Source organism: Stegodyphus dumicola, chromosome 1 (genome assembly GCF_044657685.1).
Source record: "Stegodyphus dumicola isolate Sdum_Otavi_A_Nest chromosome 1, ASM4465768v1".
Lineage (NCBI taxonomy): Eukaryota > Metazoa > Arthropoda > Arachnida > Araneae > Eresidae > Stegodyphus > Stegodyphus dumicola.
The window spans coordinates 214,045,577-214,073,165 of record NC_140768.1 but is presented as its reverse complement, the minus strand read 5'-3'; positions in this window follow the sequence as shown (position 1 = coordinate 214,073,165).

The window sequence follows — 27,589 nt, the reverse complement described above, 5'->3', positions numbered from 1 at the left end:
AAACGCCCATGCAGCCAGTCCGTTCGCGGGATTCGAACCTACCAGTGTTCAGCGACTTTACCGCTCGGCCGCTGGTGAACCCTGTTGTGGTTGAATTGCTGCTGTTGCAGAAAGCCCAGTACTGGCTTTACTGCAGACCGCACGGAAGTGATTGTGTGGGCGAGGTAAATAGGTCCAATAAATTATGTATTAAAATTAATAAATACAATATTTAATATTTCTTCATTAGGAACATTTTGACAATCAAGTACAAACACAAGCGCAAATAATTAACCCAGGATTCGATTTCCATATTTACATTTATTTATCTTTAACCGTATCTGCAGTGAACAAAAAACATATTCCTAAACAAACACATATTTTATTTTAACTACAAAATTTACCTTTTATGCATTTTCTTAAATACTCCAATAACATTAAAGTCCCCATAACCATACAAATAAAAACTTTATTCTAAATTCTTGAATAAATATTTATAATTTAAATGATATTCAAATTTACATAATCACTCTACAACAAAGAGGAGATGAGGGATACTTAGAACTGCAAACTTCAGGGTTTTACACAATGAAGAAACATAGCAAATTTAGCGATGCAGAAGGATAGCACACTGAGAGCCAGCCAAACTGCAAATGAATTTATGTATTATATCCCTAACAATATCTCCTTCAATATTTCACACAGTTCGATATAGTTAAGTTAAGTGCAACGGTTTTCTTTAGCACGCTAAATATCAGTTTTGAACAATTTCCTTATAATACTTCGAAAAAAAGGATTAGAATTCCGGATAGCTACACATCATCAGTCAAACCTAGAATCCGATATTCTGAGTCCGAAACCGTCTCTGTATAATACTTCTGAAACAGAAACACAAGCCTCGAGCCTCGCACATCAACAGTCGCTGTATGAAGCAAATATTCTAAATAACTAAACAAGGAGTTGGATGTTCACACTCTTTTTACTTCCTTAACTCGTTAAAGAACAGTCCCGAAGGTAGAGTTTGTCATCACTTTGGGAGTCATAAATTCGGTATATATTTACGATACAAGCGTCGTGACAAGAACGTCGTACAGATCGTCGCAATTTCGTCACAGGGGATTTACACGTTCGAATCCTCCTCTTTCATCCTACTCTTTATAATTCGATTACATAAGTCTGATCTATCTAGCAGACCTTGAGAATCATAATAGCACAAACTCTGGTTTTGGTCTCTCACTCTTACATACCTTTCTATGAGTTAAACCGACCGCAATTCTTTCTTCTTCATGTTGCTAACTGTCAGAAGAACATCTGTTAGAATTTGTCCTTCTTGCGTTTTAGTCACATTATACCGCTCTTTAACATCTTTTTCTCTTCATAAAAAAAGCGATGCTTTAAAAAACTTTATTTCGATAAAATCTTTGTTTCTGTTTTTTTCTTCTTCACTTTCGACAACTCTTCATCGAAATCAAAACAAGCCCAGAACTAATCTAAATAGAACAATAAGCCCCTTTTCCGACCAAAACTTTCCTATTTAACTTTAGACCTAATCATTAATTAAACGACATCTTCTGACGAAGCCACGCCTTATTTGAACATAATTGCTTCATTGAAATCTACTACAGACGTTTTCGAACCAATTATAACAAGTAAAATTAGGTGCCGAGCATGTTTTCTACAACGCCCGAAGAAAGACGAGTAGAATTCAGAGAAACATATTGCTCTGACAAAACGTCTCATACGAAAACAACATGTTTGTCTATTTTTCTGTTTTCATCGTATTTTAAGGAACAAGTAAACAATAAACGGCGCTGATGCTCCAAATCAAGTTTGTTTTTTAATAAAGTCGAATCATCCATTTTCCTTCTAGAACGAAAAGCTTTCCGACAATGTCACAAATAGCAAGTCTTTACAACGCAGCATGGAAGTTGGGTTGGCTTCTCATTAAGAGAAGAGAAAGCATTCTTTCATTATCTGCAACAGACACCGAAAACGAAAAGGATCCTTTATTCACATCCTTTAACGTTTGCTGGTGCTTAACGTACAGCCCCTATTTCCTGTCAAGTTTCAAGACAATTAGAAATAACTTTGAAGCCAGAAACTGTACATAACACAGCATGCTTATAAATCTCCTTACACTGCGTCATTTCAAAATTAATCATTTCTGTGGGATACTTATACAACGTTCAGGACACTAGTAGTTTTATGACGCTTCAATCAATGACGACATTAATTTTTCCAAACTAAAACCTAAATTATCCAAAGAGAATCAAGTTAAACCAAAGCTATATCGCTTCATAACCTAACCTCTGACGCATAATCTGTATGTTTCGTCTCAGCATCTTTCAGTTGCAAGCTTGCTTTTCACTATTGTTCTTTCTTACTTGAAATAAATCCCCAAAATGTAAGAATTAACAGTTCAACTATTCATTTTCGCGATTTTTGCTCCAATTGAATGAATTGTATTTCTCGAAAATCTGGTGGAATGCCGCTTGGTAGTTGTTCTTGTAGGTAGCGACTTCTCTTTGTGGCTAATTCCAGGTTCCAGCAAGCTGCTTGCTGTTACTGCAAACAGCCACTCTGTCGTGGCTGTATTACTGCTGTTTCAAAGAGCCAGTACTGGGCTTACTGTAGACTGCACGCAGCTGAAGAGCCGCTTTGGTTTCTTTTGTTACGTTACATTACGTTAATTTATTGTTAAGTTAATAAATGTTAATAAAACAAAATTTGTTAACTAATTTTTTACTGCTTATATGTCAAAACATCCATATAAAAATAACACAGAAAAAAATTCAAATTTATGCTTATTTTCTGCCTGAAATCTGAGATATGAAGTATCTGTAAGTTAGTATCTGAAAGAACTTTCTGTTGGTCACAGTTTGTAATTCGAACGCTGTTTACGTTCCTCGTATTAGAATGGTGCCGAAATGGATGACTCAGTTTCGACTTTAAATATACTTAATAAATTCAGTCACTCTCGGTCTATTTAAGCCGAACTGAATACATTTAATAACAAAACATTCATACGTAAATATCTAGTAATAATTCAGCAGTACAGATAAGCTTTAAAATAAGAATTACAACCGTTACAGGTCAGCTACGCTTTTAGCGACCAAATTCTAAGAACGGCAAATCTCAAAAGCGTGTTGCCAACGCAGGGCAACGAAAAGGTGGAAATTAATTCGATAGGCGTGGAAGTAAACATACTCCCACCCTATCAGGTTTAGTGCTGATACACAGGCAAAGGTGAAAGTTTATTAATTGGTCTTTTGAAAACACCAGTTTTAGTCTTGACTGTAGCTACGCGAACTAAGCCGTCCTTGCCCGGATGGACATCAATGATCCTTCCTATAGGCCAAGATAGAGGTGGAGATCCATCTTCAATGACAAGAACCACCGTGTCGACTTTCAGGTTGGGTTTAGTGTGCTGCCACTTCGATCTCTGCTGAAGAGAAGTCAAGTACTCCCTTTTCCAGCGATTCGAAAATCCGCGACGTAGATTCTGTACAAAGCAAACAAACAGACAAGCAAACAAACAGAGCTATATAACCTTTCGTTGTTTTAGAACCACGACTCTTATTAAATTTCATGGTAATAGGACCAGCGTAATCCACACCAGATGCGTAAAAAGGTCGTTCCAAAGTCACACGATGACTCTTATTAAATTTCATGGTAATAGGACCAGCGTAATCCACACCAGATGCGTAAAAAGGTCGTTCCAAAGTCACACGATGTTCAGATAAGTCACCCATCAATTGCGGACCTGAAGCAGCTTTAAATCGATGACATATTAAGCAATGGTTGACACAACTGCGTATCAGTCTCTTTCCTCCAATTATCCAGTAAGACTGCCTGATGAAGTGTCAACTTGTACGTGCGCATTTTATCACTGAAATTGTATCGCCAAAGTATCAATTGATAATTCTGATCCTCAGGAGCTACCATAACCTGATGATACGTCTTCTCCACATCGGCTGTGAAAACAATTTTAGTAAATCGAAAATTAATCAAAATCTCAAAAATATCTCTTTGTAATTTGTCTTATATTAAGTTTTGCCGAAAAAGGACACGTTAAGGCTTATTTTCAGGAGATGGCTTATTTTTCATGCATAATAATTAACATTTTTCATATTCAAGAAACACATTTCTTCAAGTTCTAGAAATACATTTATTCAAATTCAAGAAATACATTTATTCAAATTCAAGAAATACATTTATTCATGTTCAAGAAACATTAAAAAATGAGCAAAATTATTTATTCTAATGCAGTCAAATCGTCTGCATCTAGCACATCCTCATTAAGCTCCAAATTACGAATTCCAGCCTGAATTTTTGCGACTTCAGTCTTGTAGCTTAAGCTTTAAAAAGCTTCTTTGTTGATTTATCTCCACTCTATTTTCAATGCAGTCACAGATTTTCGTGCTCTTCAATGATTTCAATGTAGTCACTGATTTCTGTGATATATAAAAGGCTTGTTTATTGTAACAACAAGAGTTTGGAGAAGTTATTCCAGTCAGAATCATTATTTGATCAATTCTTTTTCTGCAAAGAAGCTCTTGATGGGTTTTGAGCAGTGAGTCCTGGCAGAATTCCACCCTAGCGTACTTCTTCGGCCATCTTTTAAAACAAGTGGTGGAAACAAATCGACACAGTTTCTTATTAATGCTTGTGTGCACCAAGCATTTTCAGTCTCAAGAATATAAATACATGAATTTCTTCTTTCTTGCCCTTAGAGATGATTAGAGGGGGGGGGTCCTTTCCATCGAAGCGAATTACTAAAATACATGCAATGTGTACAATTTTGTAACCAGTGGAGGGAATATATTTCGCAGAGGCACCCCTCTGATGAATCGTGGTTTGAGAGCCTTGACCCGTAAACACTGCAGTTTCATGCATACTAACCATTTTCGAGAGTTGGTACTTAGACAAATCGATGCCATCAACGAAACACTTGAATGTAAGTGCACGTTAAATCACTTCAGTATCATCCAGTTTGAACGGCGTTATCGATCGTTTTGAAGCAGTTCGTATTGCCGAAAGAAACCATCCACCCAGTGTTATAATGCTTTGAATTCATCTGGCATATGTTTGTTTAGCTGTGGTACATTGCAAGGGAAAATGCCTGAATATCAGCCCTCCCAAACATCTAGACACTTTGTTCTTCTGTCAGCAATTCATTCATAGATTATGTGTTCCAATTCAGGAAATAATGAATGCCGACCTGATCGCATTAACTTTTGCTTGAGTTTGTTGTACTCTGATCGCCATTTTGGGGGTATTCGTAGATTCAATAATATCTCTTTGTAAGAATGCTGGGAGATTTGTATCCTTGGAGCCTTTCACAAATCCTTTCTTATTCGTCGGAAAAGCTTTTCCATTTTGCTCTCATTTTATTTGAATAAGTTCCACTGCAGTTTAACTCATAAAGCCCACCAGCAGTCGAGTAGTAAAGTCGCTGAACACTAGTAGTTCCGACCTGAGTTCGATTTCATGAGAATGGGCATGGGCGTTTTCGTGGTTTATCCCATGTGCAACATGTATGCGAGCCAATTTTCCTTAGAAAGTCCCGCACGAAGGCATCTCTCCTCCGTAGCCTAGATAGTCCTAGTGTGCTTTGCCGTAATCTGAATAAAACAACAAAACCAATCAACTGATAAAATTTCTTTATACCCGACGCATAAGTCTTGGACGCAGCGTCCGTTTGCATTAGCTTTCGATTTGTTCTTTGTTTAATAATATTATGGAATAAACTGAAAAGATTAAAGTTTTAGATGAAACGGTGGTATACAAAATCAAGACTTGGTAATTGAAGTAAAAGAGAATTTAGACGTATGCAGTCTTATAATATATAATACATCGCTCAGACGGTATAGTGGTTAGTGGAGCGACTTCGATACCAAAGACCACGGGTTCGAATTCCGGAAAAAGCATTGTTTAACTACACTAGAAGAGAAACACGCTAATGTGACAATCAAAATCGTAAAAACAACCTTGTATTTAGCGTAGGTATAATGAAACACTCAATCGATTTCGAGGGCAGCTAAAGGTCCCTCCTCATCAGGAGAAAGAAATACCTAGAAAGAAGAAAATAAAGGAGAAGGAGTCACAGAAACACGTGGTTCTTATCAGCACTGCACGTGGTTATAACTAGATTTTTAATCAGAGTTGCACTGGCCGCCTACTTTTACTGAGCCAGGCTATCTGATCGAGCATGAAAAATTAGCGAAGTTAAAATAGGGAGCGAGGGGCAAATGCACCTTACGCTCCAAATCTGAACTTCAAATAAGGGAAAGCAACCACTGAACGGATTTTTATACCCTCTGGTAGTACCAAACGCGAGGAGGTAACGCCATCTATCGGCAAAAATAACTGAATTAAAATAGTTAAGATTAAGGCATTAGGAAGATTAAAGGCATTAGGAAGGACTGGATTGGACTTCAAATCATTAATTAAACCTGCTAAATCTTTGGGAATGTGAAAAGCCTCAAGAAAATCCAATTCACCTGTGGAAGAAGCCTTTTGGATAATTTTTGCAGATCAAAATCAAAATTATGGTTAAAAGTCCATTTATGATATGCTATTGAAGACTTGTTAATTTCGCCTTTTCTGACATAAGATTCATGTTCCTTGATACGAAACTTCAACGCTCTTTTCGTTTGGCCGATATATCTTAAACCACACTGACACGATATACTATAAATTCCCCAAGAATTCAAGACAGAAACGCAATCTTTTAGAATCGAAGGGTGAATTTTATTAATAGGGGAGAAACCGACTTGAAAATTGAATTTGGAGAATCCTGCAATTTTATAGCTAACAGAAGGATAAAATGGAAGCACGACAAGGTCATTAATATTATTTCTAACCGTGGAATGTCTTCTTTGATGGGAATCTGAAATTTTTTTAACGGCTTTATCAATAATCACGGGAGAAAATCCACGGTCAATCGCAACTGCTCTCAAATAATTAAGTTCATTGGTAAGCAAAGATTCAGAGGAACAATCTTTAAGCGCGCGGAATACATAATAGTAAAAAGAAGCCATTTTTTGCTTAACAGGGTGGCATGACTTGGCATAGGGTGGTAAACAAACTGCAAAGGGTTTACGGTACACAGTGGTGCTAAAATCAGTTTCATTGCGGATTATAAGAATATCGAGGAAGGGGAGGGAATTGTTGGATTCAATTTCAAGAGTGAATTGGATGGCTTTATTTGAAGTTCAGATTTTGAGCGTAAGGTGCATTTGCCCCTCGCTCCCTATTTTAACTTCGCTAATTTTTCATGCTCGATCAGATAGCCTGGCTCAGTAAAAGTAGGCGGCCAGTGCAACTCTGATTAAAAATCTAGTTATAACCACGTGCAGTGCTGATAAGGACCACGTGTTTCTGTGACTCCTTCTCCTTTATTTTATTCTTTCTAAGTATTTCTTTCTCCTGATGAGGAGGGACCTTTAGCTGCCCTCGAAATCGATTGTTTCATTATACCTACGCTAAATACAAGGTTGTTTTTACGATTTTGATCATTGTTTAACTGTCTGTCCCCTCATAGGAGGGAGAGATGGTTTAACTATTTCCATAATAAAGTGATCACCACTTCTAGCCATAGATTTGGCCAAGCCGAAGTCGGCTGAGAGCCGCCATTGGAGAACATATATATATATATATATAACATTGTCCCTTTAAAAAATATTCATAAAATGTATAAAGAAACCACCAACGGTTTCTTAAATGAAAAGCTGCATTTAGAAAAAATGAATTTTTAAAAGTATTAAAAAAATAACTGTTACATAGGTAACAAAATAATATTTCTGATTAAAGTTTCGATGAATATATCAAATTATTTCTCATTCGTTTGGTTATAGCAAAAATGCAAAAATTGCGAAATAAGAAGCAAATTTTTTTACTACATTTATTTAAAGCATCTCCTTTAACACATAAAAGTGAATCAAATGGGACTAGTATCAAGTAGATAAAATAACTGAATACACTGACTACCAATAAGTATTTGGACACCTGTGATAGAAAAGAAAAACTAACTTTATTCAAAATCAATAGTTGGTAGAGCCTCCACGAGAGGTAATTACAGCGTGGACCCTCCGGGGCATACTTTCCACAAGTCTTTGTATGACATCTAGTGGTATTTTCTTCCACTCGGCTTGGAGAAGACATAGAAGTTCCTTCACCGATTTTGCACGGGTAGTGCACCCCTGAATTCGGCGATGCAACTCGTCCCAGAGGTTCTCGATAGGGTTCAGGTCTGGACTCTGGACAGGCCAGTCCATTCGATGAACTCCATTGGCACCATACCAATCCTTGGTTAACGTCGAAACATGACAACTGGCAGTGTCGTCCTGAAAGTAACAAGGGTCCAACCCGTAAAACTGCCACAACGTAGAAAGCACATTGTCATCCAAAATAGTGCAGTAGGCATCGAAGTTGAGCTTACCATGAATGGGGACCAAGAGTCCCTGCCCATACCAGGAGAAACACCCCCAGACCATAATTCCACCTCCGCCGAACTTGACTGTTGGCAAAATGCATTCTGGCAGGAGACGTTCTCCAGGTAGACGCCAGACCCAGACCTGCCATCCGAACGGTAAAGGGTGAACCTTGATTCGTCACTCCAAAGAACCCGTTTCCACTGATTTTATGTGTTAAAGGAGTTTCTACGGTCCAATTTCGATGTGCTTTGCACCACATTAACCGAGCAGCGCGGTTGGACTTTGTGATCAAAGGCTTACGGGCAGCAGCACGACCATGAAAACCAAGCAGATGTGCTTCCTTACGGATGGTATTCTTTGAAACAATATTCCCGGTTGCCTGTTGAAACTCCTCGCGGATGAGGGCCATCGGTTGGGTGTGGTTCTTCCGAATTTCTCTGGACAGCACTCGTCGGTCTCAATCCCCCAGTTTCGTTGGTCTGCCGACTCGGGGAACATTCCGACAATCACCTCTCACCTTCCACCTCTTAATCACATAGGCCACTGTCGATTTTGGGTACTTCAGACCGCAAGATATGTCCTTTAAGGATCGGCCACATTTGTGATACCCGATAATTATACCTTTCTAGAAATCAGAGAGCTCCGAACTGCGAGGCATCTTGCATGCGACTAAAGCCGATGCTGTTTCCTACACGATATATAACGGCGAAGACCGGGACGTACCTTAGGACCGCAGATATCGTCATTTGCATAGGTGTCCAAATACTTATTGGTAGTCAGTGTATAAGCTGCACTCTACACGTTTTGACAACCTATTTTTCAGTCCTTTTCATTTTATAACATAACCAATGGACTGGAAGCATGATCTGGTTTCTTGATTTATTTTCCTCGTGGCTTCTAAACTTAGAGTAAGGTTGTAAGGATCTTAAGTTTTACTAACGTTTATTTTATTTTAAATCTTTACTATCACTTCTTATTTTCTACTTCCGGCCAGAATTATAAGCGTTAAAGTATTTATGCAAAGTTTGTCTGGCGAACGCCAAGTATTTAAGTGGTGGCTTTTTGCCAAGCGAGAGAGAGGAAGCAGTTAGTCGAAGCAGGCCGCTTACCTTAGAAGTTTTCCTCAGTTGATGTTGCCTTCCAGGCCAGAGGTTTTAATCCTCTTGATAATTTTTAAACGTATTGTAGTGTTCACAGTTCTCTGTACTACATACGGCTTCCTGTTAATATAAGGCCAATCTTCCACGTTTATTATTTTAAAGTTAAATTAGAGTTTAGTGTTATTTTTATACTTTTACGTTTTGACCCCAAGTAGCGGGTCTGTGTATTTCCGAAGTACGGAAGTTATTGTAAATGGAGAAAAATAAAGGGTTTTGTATACCCTTCTTGTGTATCCTGTCTACTTCCCACAATTGTTGAACATAGCTTTAGTAAGCTCTCTGTTCCGAGTCAGGTCCTTGCATGTTCCCGAAGAAGGTTAGACGGAACATTGAACCTGATAGTGGCGCCCAACGAAGAAGAATAACCATGGCCCAGTTTCAAGAAGAACCTGTGCTTCCTCCAGAAGCGGCTCAGAATCCAGAAATGCCAGCTGCCGCCCTGGAAGGATTTGGTTACATCGTCCAGACCATGCGCGCTTCGATGAAACCAGAAGCAACATTTAATGGAAACTCACCGGTAACCAGTTTTTTGCAAAAATTGGATGACCACTTCATGCTCTACCCCGTGCACGAGTTTCAAAAAGTTACATTAGCCACCAGCGCTTTGAGGGGCCAAGCGCTTAATTGGTTCAAATGTATAGGCAGAAGTCTCTTGGGTCAAGCAGGAAGTCCCACCTATACTTACGAGAATTTCAAGACTGCCCTACTAAAAGCCTTCCCTGTTGTAAGGGATCGTGCGAAATTAGAAACGGAACTTTTTAGTATATATCAACAAAGAATCCAAAACCTCTCAAGCTTTATTTTAAGAAAAATTCACGTCTTCAAGCTCTTGTATGGAAACCGTTCGGATCCTGAGATAATTCAAGTGATTTTGCCGAGGTTACTGCCCCAAGTGCAAGACTTTATTGAATTAAGAAATCCGACTACACTGTAAAAGTTATCTGAGCTAGCAATCCAGTTTGAAAGTAGAAGAACGGCGGACGTTGAAAGAAGACGCCAATATAAACAGCGAAACCAATTTGGTGCGCCAAGACTACAGCAAACTCAAGCACACGGCTACGGAAGCAAAGCGAATCAGTGGGCAAGGAAACCCGAGCATTCAAAAACAGCCGGTGAACGTCGACAGTTCAATAACAATCCAGGAAAAAAGTCTCAAGGCCAGGGGAAAAAAAGGAAAGCACGGAAATGAAAAATAATTTAAACTAAAACGGATTTCTGCTGACGGGAGGGTGCGGAAATCCGAAGGCCACGAAAACCCCTCTTCCTTCAAGTTAAATACAGTAATGGTGAAAATTTTGACTCTTCCAAAGATTGAAGTGTTGGTGAATAATATCCCAGCCACCGCACTCCTGGATACAGGCGCGCAGTGTTCCTGTGTGGCAGAAGATTTTTTTAGGAAGTATTTTCGGAAATACCGCATATATAATTCGGATAATACGGCAGTGTCAGCGGCGCAAGGAGAACTATGTAAGTGTATAGGTAAAGTACCGCTATATGTCCGTATCAAGGACGAACAAGTAAAGGTGATGTTTTTTATAGTGAAGAATCTGCAAGCACATATAATTTTAGGAATAGATTTTCTTTCAGAAGCACAAGCAACGCTGGATTTTAATGAAGCGTCCCTTAAGTTGACAATGAAACCAGTTCGTGCAGAAAAGGCTGAACCGCCGATGTTAAATCTTGACCACCTGCCTAATGACGAGCAAGGAAGAATCAGACAAGTGGTAAGTGGATTTGCTTCGTTATTTAGTGATATTCCAGGATTTACTCAGGTTACTAACCATAGTATTGACACCAGAGATTCAATGCCAGTTCGCCACAAAGCATACCGGTATGATAAAAATAAGGAAAAAATTATAGAATGGCATATCACCGATATGCTACGTAAAAAGATCATAACGCCCATCTCAAGTAGTTATGCTAGCCCGGTGGTTTTATGTAAGAAAAATAATGACTATCCTTTGACACATCCAAAAAGGTGGAGATTCGCAATCGATTACCGTAAATTAAACTCCATAACTAAATATCCGGTATATCCGTTACCTATAATTGAAGAAATTCTAAGGAACATAACATCCACCAAATATATGACGAGTTTAGACTTAACGACTGGTTATTTTCAAATAGGGCTTAGGCCTGAGGACGTGCCTAATACTGCTTTTATAACCAAGTCTGGCACTTATGCATTTTTGCGTATGCCGTTTGACCTTTCAGGGGCGCCGGCAACATTTCAGCGATGTATGGACATTGTGTTAAGACCTGTTCTTGGAAAGTCCACATTTATCTATTTAGACGATATCATTATTACTAGTGATAATCTCGACCAACATGTACAGGATTTAAGACAGGTGTTTTCTTTATTAAATGAGGCCGGTCTAAAAGTTAATGTCGAAAAGTGCAAATTTGCAGCCCCTGAATTAAAATATTTAGGTTACAAAATATCTCAGAAAGGAATAGAGACAGACGAATCAAAAGTAACTGCTGTACAAAAGTATCCGACTCCAAACACGGCGAAGAAGCTCTCTTCTTTTCTAGGACTTTGTTCATATTATAGGTCCTTTATAAAAGATTTTGCAGCTATCGCTGAGCCATTGTTAAAATTAAAAAGGAAAAAGGCAAGATTCTCGTGGACGGCCGAAGCCAATAGTGCTTTCGAAAAATTAAAACAAGCATTAACGCAAGCCCCTGTGTTGAAATTTCCTGAAAAGGATGAGAATTTAGAAATTTCAGCGGATGCTTCGGATTATGCGGTAGGAGCGGTACTTTCGCAAAATCAGCAGCCCGTGGCATTTTTTAGCCTAACTTTAAATCAAACACAAAGAAACTATTCCGCGACCGAGAGAGAGGCACTTGCAGTTCTGTTAGCAGTGCAAAAGTTCCGAGTCTATTTTGGAAAGGCGCCAATAACAGTGTACTCTGATCATGCGGCGGTAACTAGATTGTACTCAGGGAAAAACTTATCCCCAAGGTTAATAAGATGGGCACTCAAGCTACAGGAATATAATCTGGTAATCAAGCATACCCACGGAAAGGAAAATATCGTAGCAGATGCCCTATCAAGAATTAAAATAGATGAACAAGGTAATACTGTAAAATTGTAGCGCACTCACAGCATGTACAATAAATTCCCGAGTAACTGTAATAACCGAATTGGGTAAAGATCCTGAGTTTGGAAGCATTTATGAGTATTTAAAGGATCCTGAAAAGTTTAGCCACCAAGATATTGTGGCGATAAGAAATAGGGCGGCCCATTACGAACTAATAGATGGTCTATTATTTTATACAAAAACTACGAATTCCAACAACGAATTTCGACCTGTTATCCCAGCTAGTCTTAGATTAAATATCCTGCAGGAGCTCCATGACAGCCCTTTAGCTTCTCATGCTGGTATTCGAAAAACTATCCAACGCGTACGCGAGGCAGTCTACTTTCCTGAACTGCAAAAGTTAACAAGGGCGTATGTCCAGTCCTGCCCAACATGTCAAGCAGTTAATTATATTAATTTCCGCCCGGCCGGGTTTCTAAATAGTATTAAATCCGAATTTCCAAATGAAATAATTGGCATCGATTTATTGGGCCCTTTCCCAAAAAGTCAGTTAAATAAAAGTCGCTATCTCCTTGTTATGGTTGATCATTTTAGTAAATGGACCGAAATTGTTCCCTTAAAACGAGCCTCCGCGAAATTAGTTACTGATTCTATTTTAAATAAATATATTTTAAAATACGGGGCGCCCCTAAAAGTTATATCGGATAATGGTCCTCAATTTGTAAGTAATATATTTGAAGACATGTGCCAAAAACTGGGCATACGTCATTTAAAAATGGTCCCGTATCGGCCGCAATCAAATATAGCGAAACGGGTCAACAGAAATATAGTGAAAATTATCCGTAGTTATGTTAAAAATTTTCATAAAAGCTGGGATAACTATGTCAATGAATTTGCTTTCGCCCTTAGGACCGCAAAACATGATACAACGGGCAAAACTCCTGCTGAGTTATTTCTAGGCAGAAAGATTATAACACCGTTAGATAAATTATTTTATGTGCAACAAAGAGCCCCAGAATTTAAAATGGGTGATATAGAAAAACTAATAAAAAAAAGCAAAAAAGAATACGGAAGTAGCACAAAGAAAACAGAAGCTCTATTATGATTTGAAACGACGGGGAGTAACTTATAAAGTAGGGGATGAAGTTTTAAAAATTAAGCATTCACTTTCTTCAGCACCAGAAGATAAAACTGCCAAATTTTTCCACGATTTGAAGGACCATATGTTATAGAAAAAATAACTCACGCTGTAGTTGTGTTAAAAGCCAGAAGTGGTGAAACCTGCTCCGCAAACATTGATCAAATCAAACCCTACTATGATCGTAATAAAATGCAAATATTTTCAGATCTTTTGCAGGATCCGGCACGGCAGACACCGAAAGCACAAGCTCCGGAGGTGGAAAAACGACAAGTACAAGGACAAGCCATTAAGAGGCAGGAGCAAGTGAAAAGAAAGTTTCCCCTCGGAAAAATTGAAGGTAGCAAGAAAAAGAAGCCGTTCCACCGTCCAGAAAAGAGAGCTAACGATCACCCCCAGAATGAAGAAGGGAGAAGGACGACGTATGCAAAGAGAACCAGGAGAAATGACGGCAACTATAACCCGGCTCTAAAACGGAAGATCAACTCATCCGACAGGACTCTCCGCAGCAAATATCGCCGAACTGCGGAAGGGCCATCAGCGGCGGAGGAAAAGTTACAAGGAAAATTTGAACGGCCAGCAACGAGGTCCAAGCAGGAACACGAAAGAAGTTTCCCGGTTCTGCCAAGACCAGCTGCCATCAAACGACCAAGACCACAGGCAGAAGCGAAAAAGAAGGTATTTAAGGGTGACAGAACTGGAGAAAAAAGAAAACATCTAGAGGAAGGAACTGAAGGGCGAGCCCGTACAAGAAGGAGGATAAATCAAACAACTATCTGCACTACCTTTAAGGACTGCGCCCAGAAAAGAATGGCCGAATATCACAAAGATAAGTAAAATTTTATGTTACTTTGCAAACTTAAGTTAATCTTTCATTCTTACTGCAAGTGGCAGATTTCAAGAAGTTTTACCTCATGCGAGGTCTACCTTTATCGCCAAAAGGGCGAGAAATGAGTTGTTACCGATTTTGGTATTATGTTTTTTCAATTACTCGCGCGTAAAACTAAAGTTGATGTATAATAGCGTTGTGTAAAGACTTAAATATTGTAAAAAGTTATTGTATAAATATTATTTAAAACATTCTGGCAAGAAAGAAGTTTTAGTCTGAAAGACTTTTTGGAATGTATTATTTCAATGTAGAAAGAATTGGCACTTGCTTTGAAAAGAATAGAAGTTGACAATGTACTACTAGTGTATGTTTTCAAATGTGTAAAATTAACGGCATGTTAATATTTTCTTATATACAATGTGAACTGTTATTTTAAATGTTAAGAAATACCGTGATATGGTAAAAGTGAAAGTAATGTTAAAATTTTTTTTATTCGTGTGACTGTAAAAAGACTAAATCGTGGTGAATATGTGTTAAAGGTTGAATGATATAGTTAGGCTCTCTGACGCTACACTTCAGAGTTAGCCACTTTCAGAATAGTACCTCAGGGTTTAGAGTTGAAATTAGGGTGTGTTACGAGGTCTTGGTATGTTGAATTTTAACATGTTAGTGTTTTGATTGTAGGAGGAAGTGTTAAACACATAGACATAAACACATTCGTGTTTTGTGTTCTTTTACAACACATGTCAGAGAGCACGGGGAGAGATAATTAAAATAGTCATGAATGAAATAAGAATGTTAAGAGAAATATGATTATACATGTTACTTGCCATTTCATTGTGTAACATTTCATTAGGAACCAGATTTGAATAAAAGCCCCTGTTTAGATGCAGTACAGATGAAAAAATTGTGTATCCTGGGAGCTACTATTGCAAAAACAAATTTCTTTCTTTTAAATTTCTAGTTTCTAGCGAATAATGTTTGTAAAAGATTGGCCTCGCGTTAGATTCTAGAGCTAAAAGTTTTCAACAAGGTCGTTTTAGACCTCAGTTGCAAACTAATTAACTCTGGCGGGAAGTATGTAAGGATCTTAAGTTTTACTAACGTTTATTTTATTTTAAATCTTTACTATCACTTCTTATTTTCTACTTCCGGCCAGAATTATAAGCGTTAAAGTATTTATGCAAAGTTTGTCTGGCGAACGCCAAGTATTTAAGTGGTGGCTTTTTGCCAAGCGAGAGAGAGGAAGCAGTTAGTCGAAGCAGGCCGCTTACCTTAGAAGTTTTACTCAGTTGCTGTTGCCTTGCAGGCCAGAGGTTTTAATCCTCTTGATAATTTTTAAACGTATTGTAGTGTTCACAGTTCTCTGTACTACATACGGCTTCCTGTTAATATAAGGCCAATCTTCCACGTTTATTATTTTAAAGTTAAATTAGAGTTTAGTTTTATTTTTATACTTTTACGGTTTGACCCCAAGTAGCGGGTCTGTGTATTTCCGAAGTACGGAAGTTATTGTAAATAGAGAAAAATAAAGGGTTTTGTATACCCTTCTTGTGTATCCTGTCTACTTCCCACAATTGTTGAACATAGCTTTAGTAAGCTCTCTGTTCCGAGTCAGGTCCTTGCATGTTCCCGAAGAAGGTTAGACGGAACATTGAACCTGATAAGGTTGCCCTCACTATTTGGAGGTATATAAAGCACGTATATGCTGTTAAATTTGTGCACACCTTTGGAAATGATACATAGTACATTATTTAGTTTTTTTGGAGGGGGGGATATGAAAAGAAAAAATATATATTTGCAAGGTAAAAAAATGATAGTTTAATGATATTCGGTTTATGGAGATACTTCGGCTCTCATTTTATAACATATATGGAGGTTACTCAGATTGGTAGTTTTATCACAGTTGTAAATGCTGTTAGAAGGCATGACCTGCCAAATAAAACAACCTAAGAATACGCTATTTGATTTTGGAATTATGCTATTAAACATCAGTGTCAGAGCCCGAGCAATAACCCCTTTTTCAATGGAAGTTTCAGCTGCAGCTAAAATGGCTATTACGTTCAGTTGTTGAAAGTCCATTTGATGAAATAAAATTGGCGTTAAATATGGCGTTAAATAATCTTGTGTTACCTTTACTGAATAAACAGGATTATTCAGTAAAGGTAACACAACATTATTTAACGCCAATTTTATTTCATCAAATGGACTTTATTTGAATACGGGAACAATTAAGAGGGTTATGTGTCTATGCATTTGCAGAGAATTTCGGTACTGTTCCTGTTATCGGGACCGGATTCCGATATAGCCAAACACTAAAGATTTGGTTAAAATTTTGAAGTATAAAAATAATCGCCAAAATATTTACGATCCGGTTAAATTAAAGAAAAATCGAAGAAAAAAATAACATAACAAATATTCGTAAAATTAAATTTTTTTAACGTAAACTAAACAATTTCCGAAAGAAATCAGGGGAAGAAACGGAGGAGTCATGAAACCTCGAGTATCGTTTAAAATGTCTGAAAACATTTCCCTTTGAAGACACTTTTGCCGCATAACTCAATTAAATAAAACTGGTTACGTTCAGTGCCGCGTTAACGTTTATTTCGTCATTACGTATTGTCCCCAGAGCCTTTAATTAATTTGCATATGACACCAGTATCGAGATAGATAAAATTATATTTATGGTTGATACAGAAATGTTCAAACCAGTTAATTCTTCAGTGCAGTAAACACTTTCCAACAGTCTCAGTATATTATAGTGCCATCTATAATATTTTCTTAATTAACTTTAACCAAATTTCTTTAAGGGAAATTAGAAATTAAATGCATGCGAGCCGATTTCCCTTAGAAAGTCCCCCACGAAGGCATCTCTCCTCCGTAGGCTAGATAGTCCTAGTGCGCTTTGCAACTAAGAAACATTCTTTTGTTTTCTTGGCAAATCCTGCCGTCCACCCACTGGATGCGACCAACATTGTTTTTCGAAGCGAAAACGGATATTCGTAACTAAGGTTGTATTACCAGAGCTATCTTTTACTGACGGTCTAGATATTAATGCATGGCCGCAGAGTTTCCTTATGTAACGTTTCCAATCAAAGACAGTGATTCATATCAAGCTGATACAGACAAAGTTCAGGGGAAGTTAATTCTAAGTACCATGCATGAATGAAGCAAATTGTCGTTAAGAAACTGATTTACCATTCTTCAAACAAATTTTGAGAACGTAATCTTTTTTTTTTTCCGAAGCTTCTTTCGAACTGAAGTGCAATCCTTATTGCACTTTCTTTCAAACTTGAATAATTCTTCGCTTAAGAAATTGTAAGGAAGATGTTTCATCTTTAGGTAAATCCCAAATTTTTATATCCATAGCAAATGCAGTAATTATAAAACACAAGTTACCATTATATCTTTAGAATTGGTATTCTCGTTGCCAATTTAAAAAAATTCTTTTTTAAAAAAAGTAAATATTGTAATGACTTTAAGAGAAAACATTAGCGACTTCGTATGAACCAATCGCTTAGTCAGTTTAGAAAAACGTTTGCGACGACTCCGGTCCCGATAAACAGAACAGTACCGGAACTTTCTCAGAGAAACTAGTTTGAACATTAATGGAAGACAGACACGAAATCCTTTACAAAACATATCCATTTTCAAAACAAATAAGCCTTATGTATCAAATGACCATAACATTCGTTGCATTCAGGCTATCAAATACAAATATTAATTCATTAACATAAACAGAAAAAATGCAACACTCATTTCCATTTGCAAGAAAAATATTTATAAATAGTTATTATGAAATGTGGAATCAAGTTTAGCTTTCTGCTTTTTGCTTCAACACATTGAACTACTAGAAGAGCAGAGAAATTGTTTTGAATTTTTCATTTTTTTGTATTAAAATAGTCTTGTGTAGTATTGTATAGTATTTTGAATTTTGTATATTATTTTAATAAATAAATGAATGAACAAAATGAAATTAAAGAAATTGTGAGAAAATATTTGTGAGAAAAAACAAGGACGAATAAACAAAACAAGAATGAATAATATGTTTTATTTTCATAATGACTGGTATGAAAAAATTTTTATTTTTATTTGGCAACAAAATCTTATCTTCATGAAGTGTCTCCTAATAAAGATGGATCACACACTTAATGCTATGATCGATGTTATACTTCGTTCCTATTTTATGGTATATTGCGACACCATTTTTAATTGCTGCCCATTTATCGTTTATATTAATAGCACTACATTCATTTGGTTATAATATGACGTCTCGTTTAGTTTTTAACCAGTTATTATATAATAATAAGTTTCTTATCCTCCTCATATTCATTTTCCTACCAGAATGTAAATTTCTAGATTTCGGGATATTCAAATGAGATAGAAAAAAGGCAGTAGTAAAAGGAAGGTTTTAGTGGGTAGAATTAGAAGGTCTTATATGAAGGCCAGATTTGATTTCCTTGCAAATAGTATTCTGCGGTGTTGCGTCATTCTCGCCATTAGGCTTGTCATACGGACCTTTAGATCAGAGCCAACTTGTGCGTTACATTAATTATGTAGCAGTTAGGCTAACATAGTTTTAGTTATCTAAGTCAATTCATTATCTTTGATTTAAGTCATAACTGCTGCTTATATATTCTATAAGCACGAGTGGCGATTTCTGTTAATTTTTATTTAAGTATAGGGTCCTTTACACTTTTCTCACTCTCTGTGATACCTTACAAAATATAGTGATAATTCACTTCTAGTCTTCAAACGTTCGTACATTTTATGTTTCTAAAGAATGCAAAATGTTATAATACATTAGGCCGGCTTTGTTCCTGATCCCCCGAAAACTGGTTTATGCGAATGACGAATTAATTAATTTTGTAGGGAAAATTTTTATTTTTGTTGAGAAAGTTAATACAACAGTCACATTTAGTCACATTTCTAGACATTTTGACCATTTGCAAAAGTGGTTATCGTCTAAGATGACTATTGGTAATGGGGTTCGTTGATTTGCACGAAGTACATATTTGGTTGATTCATTTCCATGGACTCTTTTTAAAGAATATTCCAGAAATACACGTGCCGTATATTGGTATATTAACATCATACAAATATAAGTAATGGAGAAGATATATGTGTGGTTGGAAGAGATTGAATTCTTAAACTAAATTATCTGAATTATTGCTATGTTTTTCAGACATTAAACAGTAACACAAATAAGTATTTCACATATACAAAATATTACAAAATACCGAAGATGGATCTTATGCATAAAGTAAAAAAATTATAAGTACCTTCCACTATAAATTTTATTTAGTCATTTTAAGACCACTAGCTAATTTGTAATTGTTACTATCAAGAATCTACCATATTTCTCTACTGACATATTTTGCAATAGATTACTGGCAACATCTTTAGTAAAGTTTAATTGCATTCATAAATTTAATACTTTTATTTTTTATTTTGGATGCTTTTGAAACAACTTACATTAAATTACGAAATTGAAGATTTGCGAAAGGTCTCTTAAACTCAGATTTACGAAATTTAAGATACAATAAAGCCAAATGATTCCTACCGGGTACGTATTATATGGCATTAGAAGCAGGTTTGTTTACAATACAGTGTCGAAAAGGTTTATAAAAAGTATCATTTGAATTTTAAAAAACTATAATTTGGATCTCGCACAAATTTAATGTGATTTAAATTATGTTAATTAAATGCATTAGCATTAACCTGAAAAATGTTAATGTTTTGTGTGTTTTATTAAATATCATGTTCTCCGCACCTAAACAATAAAATTCAATTCAACAGCAATATTGCAAAATAATTTTAAAATGAGCAAGAATTTCGATACAAAGCCTAGCGCACTGGAGATAATAATATTTTTTTCCTTACAGTGTTGCCATTGCTCGCTTTGAAATCGTTGAGTTTGTTAATCAAAAATTCGTTATAGTGGTCATAAATATGAAACCGATAATAAAACAAATTCCAAATTAATCCTTCCAAATGGTCATATTCGGTGGAGGATTACGCTATTCAAAATTTGATGGCTCTAGTTGCCGTTGTTGTATCACCATGCGAGAAACATACATGTATTTATGCAGATTCTTCATTATTTAATGTCTTTAAATATAATGCAGGACGATAATATTTGATGGCAACAATCTGAAAAGTGAAACGGACATTTAAAGTCTTCGGCTCAAAATGTCAAAACTAAATTAACAGCCCTTCTGGGCTAACGCCCTTTGGGCTAATAATAAGAAATACATTTTTTGCTTTTTAAGTTGTTAAATTGCTGTTCTTTTAATCTTGTATCTTATATTGCTTACAGCAATATAAGATTGCTTGAAAGCTAAATTGAAAGATTTTATGTCACATTGAACGGCAAGATTGGTAGATACATCGGTAGTACAACATTGGTAGATACACTGAACGGCAACATTGGTATCAAGCTGCTTGGAAGATAAAATAAAGATCTTAAATCTAGAAATGGCATTCGGAAGTGATGTAGATAAAAAATACATAGTTACTTAAAATAGTGCAAATTAACAGCCTTAAAATTTTGGATTGATTTCTCTAAATATATGTTTCTAACTTCAAAAAGGGAATTCTAGGCGCGTAGTTGTAAGACTCATCGACACGGGTAGGTCTAAACCAGAGGTTATAAGATCGTCCAGTAAAGGAGGCTAACAGGGGAGTATGGCTCCCTTCAAACAGTCATACAGATCTCAAAACGTGGTTTCATCCTGGAAATGAGGCAGCTGATAAGTCCCTGTGATAGCTCGTCCCTCTCTTGCCGTACCGCTCTGTTTTAAATTTCTGTAGGGTTCTGGGAAGAATAAAGAATTTCGAAGAAGACGAACTGCAATAGTTCCTTCCCCTAAAGGTGCTCTAGACGTGTTCAGTAGGACTTAGATTAGCAGATCGGGCTAGGTAATCAATTCGTTAATATACTCACTTTCTAGAACATCATCCACCAAATTAGCTCTATGTGGACCAGCATTGTTGCCAATAAAAATTATTTACTGTCAGCTGCGCCCCTAAAAAGCAAACACAGAGCTCTAAGATCGCTTTTCCTGTGGTAACCACAGTGATTCTATAAAAAACATGATGGTCTATACGCGCGTCTAAAAAGGATATTTGCTCTAACCATCAAACCTCTCTAGCCATACTTAGTCCTTCTCGGATGCTGAAAGACAGGTAGTGGGTTCGGCTTTTGTTTTGATATACTTTCATCTTGATCAGTGTCGATGAATCTTACGCATGAGAATGTGTGTTTAATAGCACAGACGTTTGCGTTATATCAAGCTATGTTCATATCAAATTTCGCTAAAATCCGCGGATCAGTTTTTAAAATAATAGATTTGTAATGTTTATTATTCTTCGGTAGCGTAAACTAAGTTCAAACTCCGTACAGACGTAAGCGAATTATCGTTGTATCTGAGAAGAACTGTAAAGTCTTTAAAAAGTTTAACAAACGTTTTTACAAAATAAGAACTGGAACATAGATGCACGTATCATGTTTGACAAAAATCAACCAACCACATGTGGCGATCTAACTTAATAGTCAGTTTAAATATTTAAAACTAAGTCTAGTAGCCCAAAGGCTATTTAATTGATTTAACAGGAAGTTGGCTCAAACTTCTCACCGGCATAACAATTTAAATGTCGGGAACTGAAATGAGAAATCGAAGAATACAATCTTATCTGCGTTAGCAGAAACCTAGTAGCGTAGCCTCAAGAGGCAGAAACACGCTCTCTCTTACGATCCGATAAACCTCAGCTTAAACACTCTTAATCTAACTTGCATTCTAGTAGGGAAACGGAAACTAGACTTGATAGTACAGACTGTGTAGTGTAAATGACTCATTAGATAAATAATAATAACTTTACAGATTTAATGTGAAAATCCTTTTACTTTTAGTCACCATACATGACGTCCGTGACAGAATCCTGTTAATTACAATATGGAATGACTAATGTTTCTGCAACTTCAGTAAATAATATTTCAGTTCCAAGTCTGAAATGTTTAAAATAATTTACAAAGCGATGACTGACCTGCTGTTTACTAATTTAAGGTATTTCTCATATATAATCAGAATTAATATTACTTTAAAGCAAATAGAGCTGCGGGAACTTGCTTCTCCCACTCAGGGGCTGCTTCGATACATAAAACTTTTAAAATTCGTTTGATTGTTCGGTGAAATCTTTCAACAGGGTTGTTCTGCGGATGGTGTACTGAGCTTCTAGTTACTTTTATTCCAAATTTTCTACAAATTCAATGGCTAGATTGCTCATAAAAGAGGTACCTTGATCAGGTTGTATTTCTTTCGGGAAACCCCTTCTACTAAATATTTGTAACATGGCTTCAATTACTGACGTTGTGCCAATATTAGGAACAGGTACAGCATCCGAATATTTTGAAGCTAAACAAATAACTGTAATTAAATATCTATTGCCATTCGGTGTTATTGGTAAAGCGCCGCATGTGTCAAAGTTAATTTTTGAAAATGCTTCTGCAATAATTGGTACTAAAGTCAAAGGTGCTTTGGCTTTATCATTAGATTTTCCCTTTCTTTGACAAGGATCGCAAGTTTTAACATACTCTTCTATTTCTTTATAGCAATTAAGCCAGTAAAAGTATCTTGTTAATCTATCTTTAGTTTTGATGACTCCTAAATGTCCAGATGTGCTATCATGACATAATGACTTTATTTGATCCCTATATTTTTCAGGAATAACAATTTATTCCCTTTCATTTCCATTTTTATCTATTTTCATTTTCGCCAACAATCCGTTTTCTTTTACTTTGAAATCATTTGTCTTGCTGGAATTTTCATTTTTAGCTTCGTTCAGCAATGACGCTAGATCTCTGCTTTGATGCTGAGATTCAATTAATTGCTTTGAATTAACATTAATCGCTTTCTTAAGTTCCTTGTCTTCCTCATCAGCTTGAGGTAAAATATCTTCGTCAGTCTCAATAAACGTCAGTTCTTCTAGTTTCTCCATTTCAATTCCTCTGCTTCGATCTTCTTCATGAGATCTTTTTACTTCAGATCGTGTCAAAACCGCATTTATTTTTTCTAAATTTAAGAATTATTTATTTTTGAACAATTGTGCAGTTTTGTTACCCAATACATATCTTCCGGGATCATTTGTAACAACAGCTGCCTTGTCTTTATATAACCAAGTTCGCAATTAATTTCAACTTTAGCTAACGGTAGACACACTAAATGGTCATTTAAAATATATTGTACCCAGATATGTTCTCCAGTCATTTTTGCGTTATCTATGTATTTTCGAGAAATAACATCAAGAGTGGCTCCTGTGTCTCGAATAATAGGCATTTCATACCCATTCACTAAACCGTTAATTGTATATGTCTCTAACAAATCATCATTCGAGGATACGCAATTTACCTTTTTATTTGGTTTTAAGGCGAGGACACTGAGGCTTAAAATGTTTGTATGATCCACACTCGAAACAACGTGGTCGATATCTTTTGTCATATAAATTTTCTTGGTTCTTGTTTTGAAATTGACTTCTTTGTCAGTGATCTTTCTGGTATTTTGAATCATCCCATTTATCAGAATGCTTAAAACTGTTGTGTAGATAATTGTATGATCGCGTTATAAAAAACTAGGTGAATGATTTTCTGATTTAAGAAAATTTTAATTTTATTTGTTTCTGAATTATTTGTTTTAATGCTTTAATTTTGGGGAAAAACAGATGCTTCTAAGAATATTATTTAGTTTCAAAGAATATTATTTATTGTCCTTTTATTTGCAATTTTTGTCCAAGCTTTGATTCATTGTGAAAAGAAGCAGGGAAGGGAGGTGATTTTGCTAAGTCATGATTTCGCGCGTTTTGTCCTTTAGAATGTTCTAGAAAAAATTTCTTTTGTGCAATTGACCTTTAGGACAGGAAGTACGTGACAGAAGGGCCTGAGGTTGCCACTTAACTTTCGATGTAAGTCATTCTGGTTTTGGCGATCGAGGGTCCGGTTGTTGGCTAAGTGATGAGGGACGCGCATGTGTGATCACCCTAATTCTGTCATTCGGGGAAAGAAACGCAAATTTTGTCCAGATTAAGGGGGCGATAAATGAAGGCCATTGTGGGAGCCCGTGTCTTGTAAAGGAGACGAAGAAAATTCGAGTTTGGATTTCTTTACTTTTGTGACTGACGTTTTGACTAAGACTTGAAACATCGAAGTTGCTCTTGAGTTGAGCGATAGAAAGGAGGAGATGTAATTTCGTCGTGAGATGTGTTTCCGGCGGGGAGCGGCAAATATGCTCCCCGGCCGTGTTTTGGCAAAAAGGCGAAATTGAAGAGTGGACGAGTTTATTCTGAAATATCAAAAACACTTTTGGGACTGACGTTTTGACTAAGACTTGGACTTCGAACTTGCTCTTGGGTTTAGCGATAGAAAAGATGAGATGTAATTTCGTCGTGAGATGTGTTTCCGGCGGGGAGCGGCAAATATGCTCCCCGGCCGTGTTTTGGCAAAAAGGCGAAATTGAAGAGTGGACGAGTTTATTCTGAAATATCAAAAACACTTTTTGGGACTGACCTTTGACTAAGACTGGAACTTCGAACTTGCTCTTGGGTTGAGCGATAGAAAAGGAGATGTAATTTCGTCGTGAGATGTCCTTCCGGTGGGGAGCGGCAATTATACTCGCCGGCCGCTGATTTCGCAAAAATGAGAGGGAGAAAGAAAAAAAAAACATTAACAGAGACTTTACTTTTGGACCGACTTTTCGACGGTGAGGTAGTGTAATTGGAGTTCTGGTGATGGATAAAGGTGAGTAGTTCGTCTTCCAGTTGTGCCTACGGCAGGGAACGGCAGTTATGCTATCCGGCCGCAAACTTGCTTTATACCCTTATCGGAAAAACCAAGGACGATGTTTTTCGGTCTTGTATTAAAAAAAATACCTAGCTTCATAGTCTACGATTTTCCTGGTGAAGCTGAGAGTCTATGCTGGCAGCCGTGCGGGGCCAGCGGTTCTCTTGCCTTCCAGAGTAAAAACGTTACGTCTATGGAAACCAGTTACTCGGCCGCGTGTTTCGCCAAAAGTGCCAGGATAGGACGATGTCCTCTGAACTTCGACTTGTAACCGAGGGACAGTGCCGTTCGTCGAAAGCCTAGAATTAGGCTACGAATTCTCCACTTCAAGATGTCTACCTAAGATAAGTCCTTTTTCTGTGTTTGATGTATTCCTATGAATTTTAAGTAAAGTTCCAGAAACTTCCTTGGAATTTTAAAACCAACATTGAATCTTTAAATTAATTCTAAATGACTAAAATTTGCCTCCCTTTTCCCCTTCTTAATTTACTGAGACCAACAGGAAAGTCGTAATAAGTAATTGTGGTGTAAAAATATAATATGTCTTGTGAAATCATCCTTAGAATAGATGTTGAATTTCAGATAATGTGTTTCTTTTAACATCCTAGAAATTACAGCAGTAGTTCAAGTTAAATTAAATAAATCATAAAGTAGATTTGCAAATCCTTGATTTAAATGTTTAATAAATGATAAATTGAAGAATTCACTTGTGTAACTAAAATAAGAAAATTGAGTATCTAGTTCCTAGGATGTGAAATTTAAATTTAATTGTTGAGGAATTTGAATAAACTTGTATTTTAATCTGGAAACCTATTTCTTATGTTTTCTTATATCTTTTATGTGTTTTTCTTATATGTATATTGATTTTACATCTTGTTTATACGATCTTCTCACGGCACAGTCCCGGATGATTAATAAACAACGCAATTGCACTATATTTTCACTTATACGATCACTAAAAGTGTGGAAATTAGCTAACTCTTAAGAGTTTAGTTCTCAGTTGATATTTAGTTAGTTACGGTTTCACCTGTCTGTTTCTGCATTAGTTTCCTCCCTAAGAGGAAGTAGAAACACAACAAAATGAAGCGGATGCTCTATTTTTTTCACAAAATTATCATAACGCGGTTTAAATGATCCTTTCTTAATTTTCGCAGTCTGATTGGCAGAAAATTTCGGTTTCATTGTTTTTCTCACATCTTCAAAGTCTTCAATTTTCTTAACCATTTCAGTAGATGAAATGATGGTTGTCCATTGATCCATAAAATGTTACCAAGTACTTTCAGTAGATTTTTGGTGTTCATTAAATAGTTGTCAAAATTCTTCCACACTCAATTTAAATCGTTGTAACAGTAAAGGTTTTACATATTTATACTTTTTCGCGTTCTCTTCTGGTTCTCTAGCAATAAGCTGAACAATGTCAGGAGGCAGCAATGAAATGAGTCACTTGATTTTCAGCAGGTATATTCATTATTTTAGCTTGAAGCTCAAATAACACCAGAAAAAACTTATTTCATCTTCTTTAGGGTTGAAACGTGGCATATCATGAATTCTGATTTTTAAAGGCTGCTCAGGTAACTGCGTAGTTTCTACCGGCTGTGCTGTTGCAGCCATTGCTTCCAACTGAAGTTTCTGTAGCTCAAAGGCTCTAACTCGCTCTTCTCTTTCAAGCTCTTTTTTCTTTCTTCTCTTTCGCTTTCCTTTTCTCTTTCTTCCCTTTCGCGTTTTTCTCTTCTTTCTTTTTCTTCTCTTTCGCGTTCATTTTCTCTTTCTTCCCTTTCGCGTTCTTCTCTTCTTTCTCTTTCTTCTCTTTCGCGTTCCTTTTCTCTTTCTTCTCTTTCGCGTTCCTTTTCTCTTTCTTCTCTTTCGCGTTCTTTTTCTTTCTTCTCTTTCACGTTCTTCTTTTCTTTCCCTGTCTTCTCTAATTGCAGCCAGTAGTTCTCGAGTAAACTCCTCATCATAACCGGGACTTTCAGTAATCAGTTTATGCAACTGAGCAATCTTAAATTCAGGTTTAACGGTTAAACCTAAATCTTCTGCTAGTACTTTTAAATCCTGTTTTTTACTCCTAGCTAAGAATGACATGTAAGACAAGTTACCTTTATTAGGCTTCCTTTTGAAATTAAATCTAAAACCTCGTACTTGTATTAAAAATGTATAATTTCTGGCG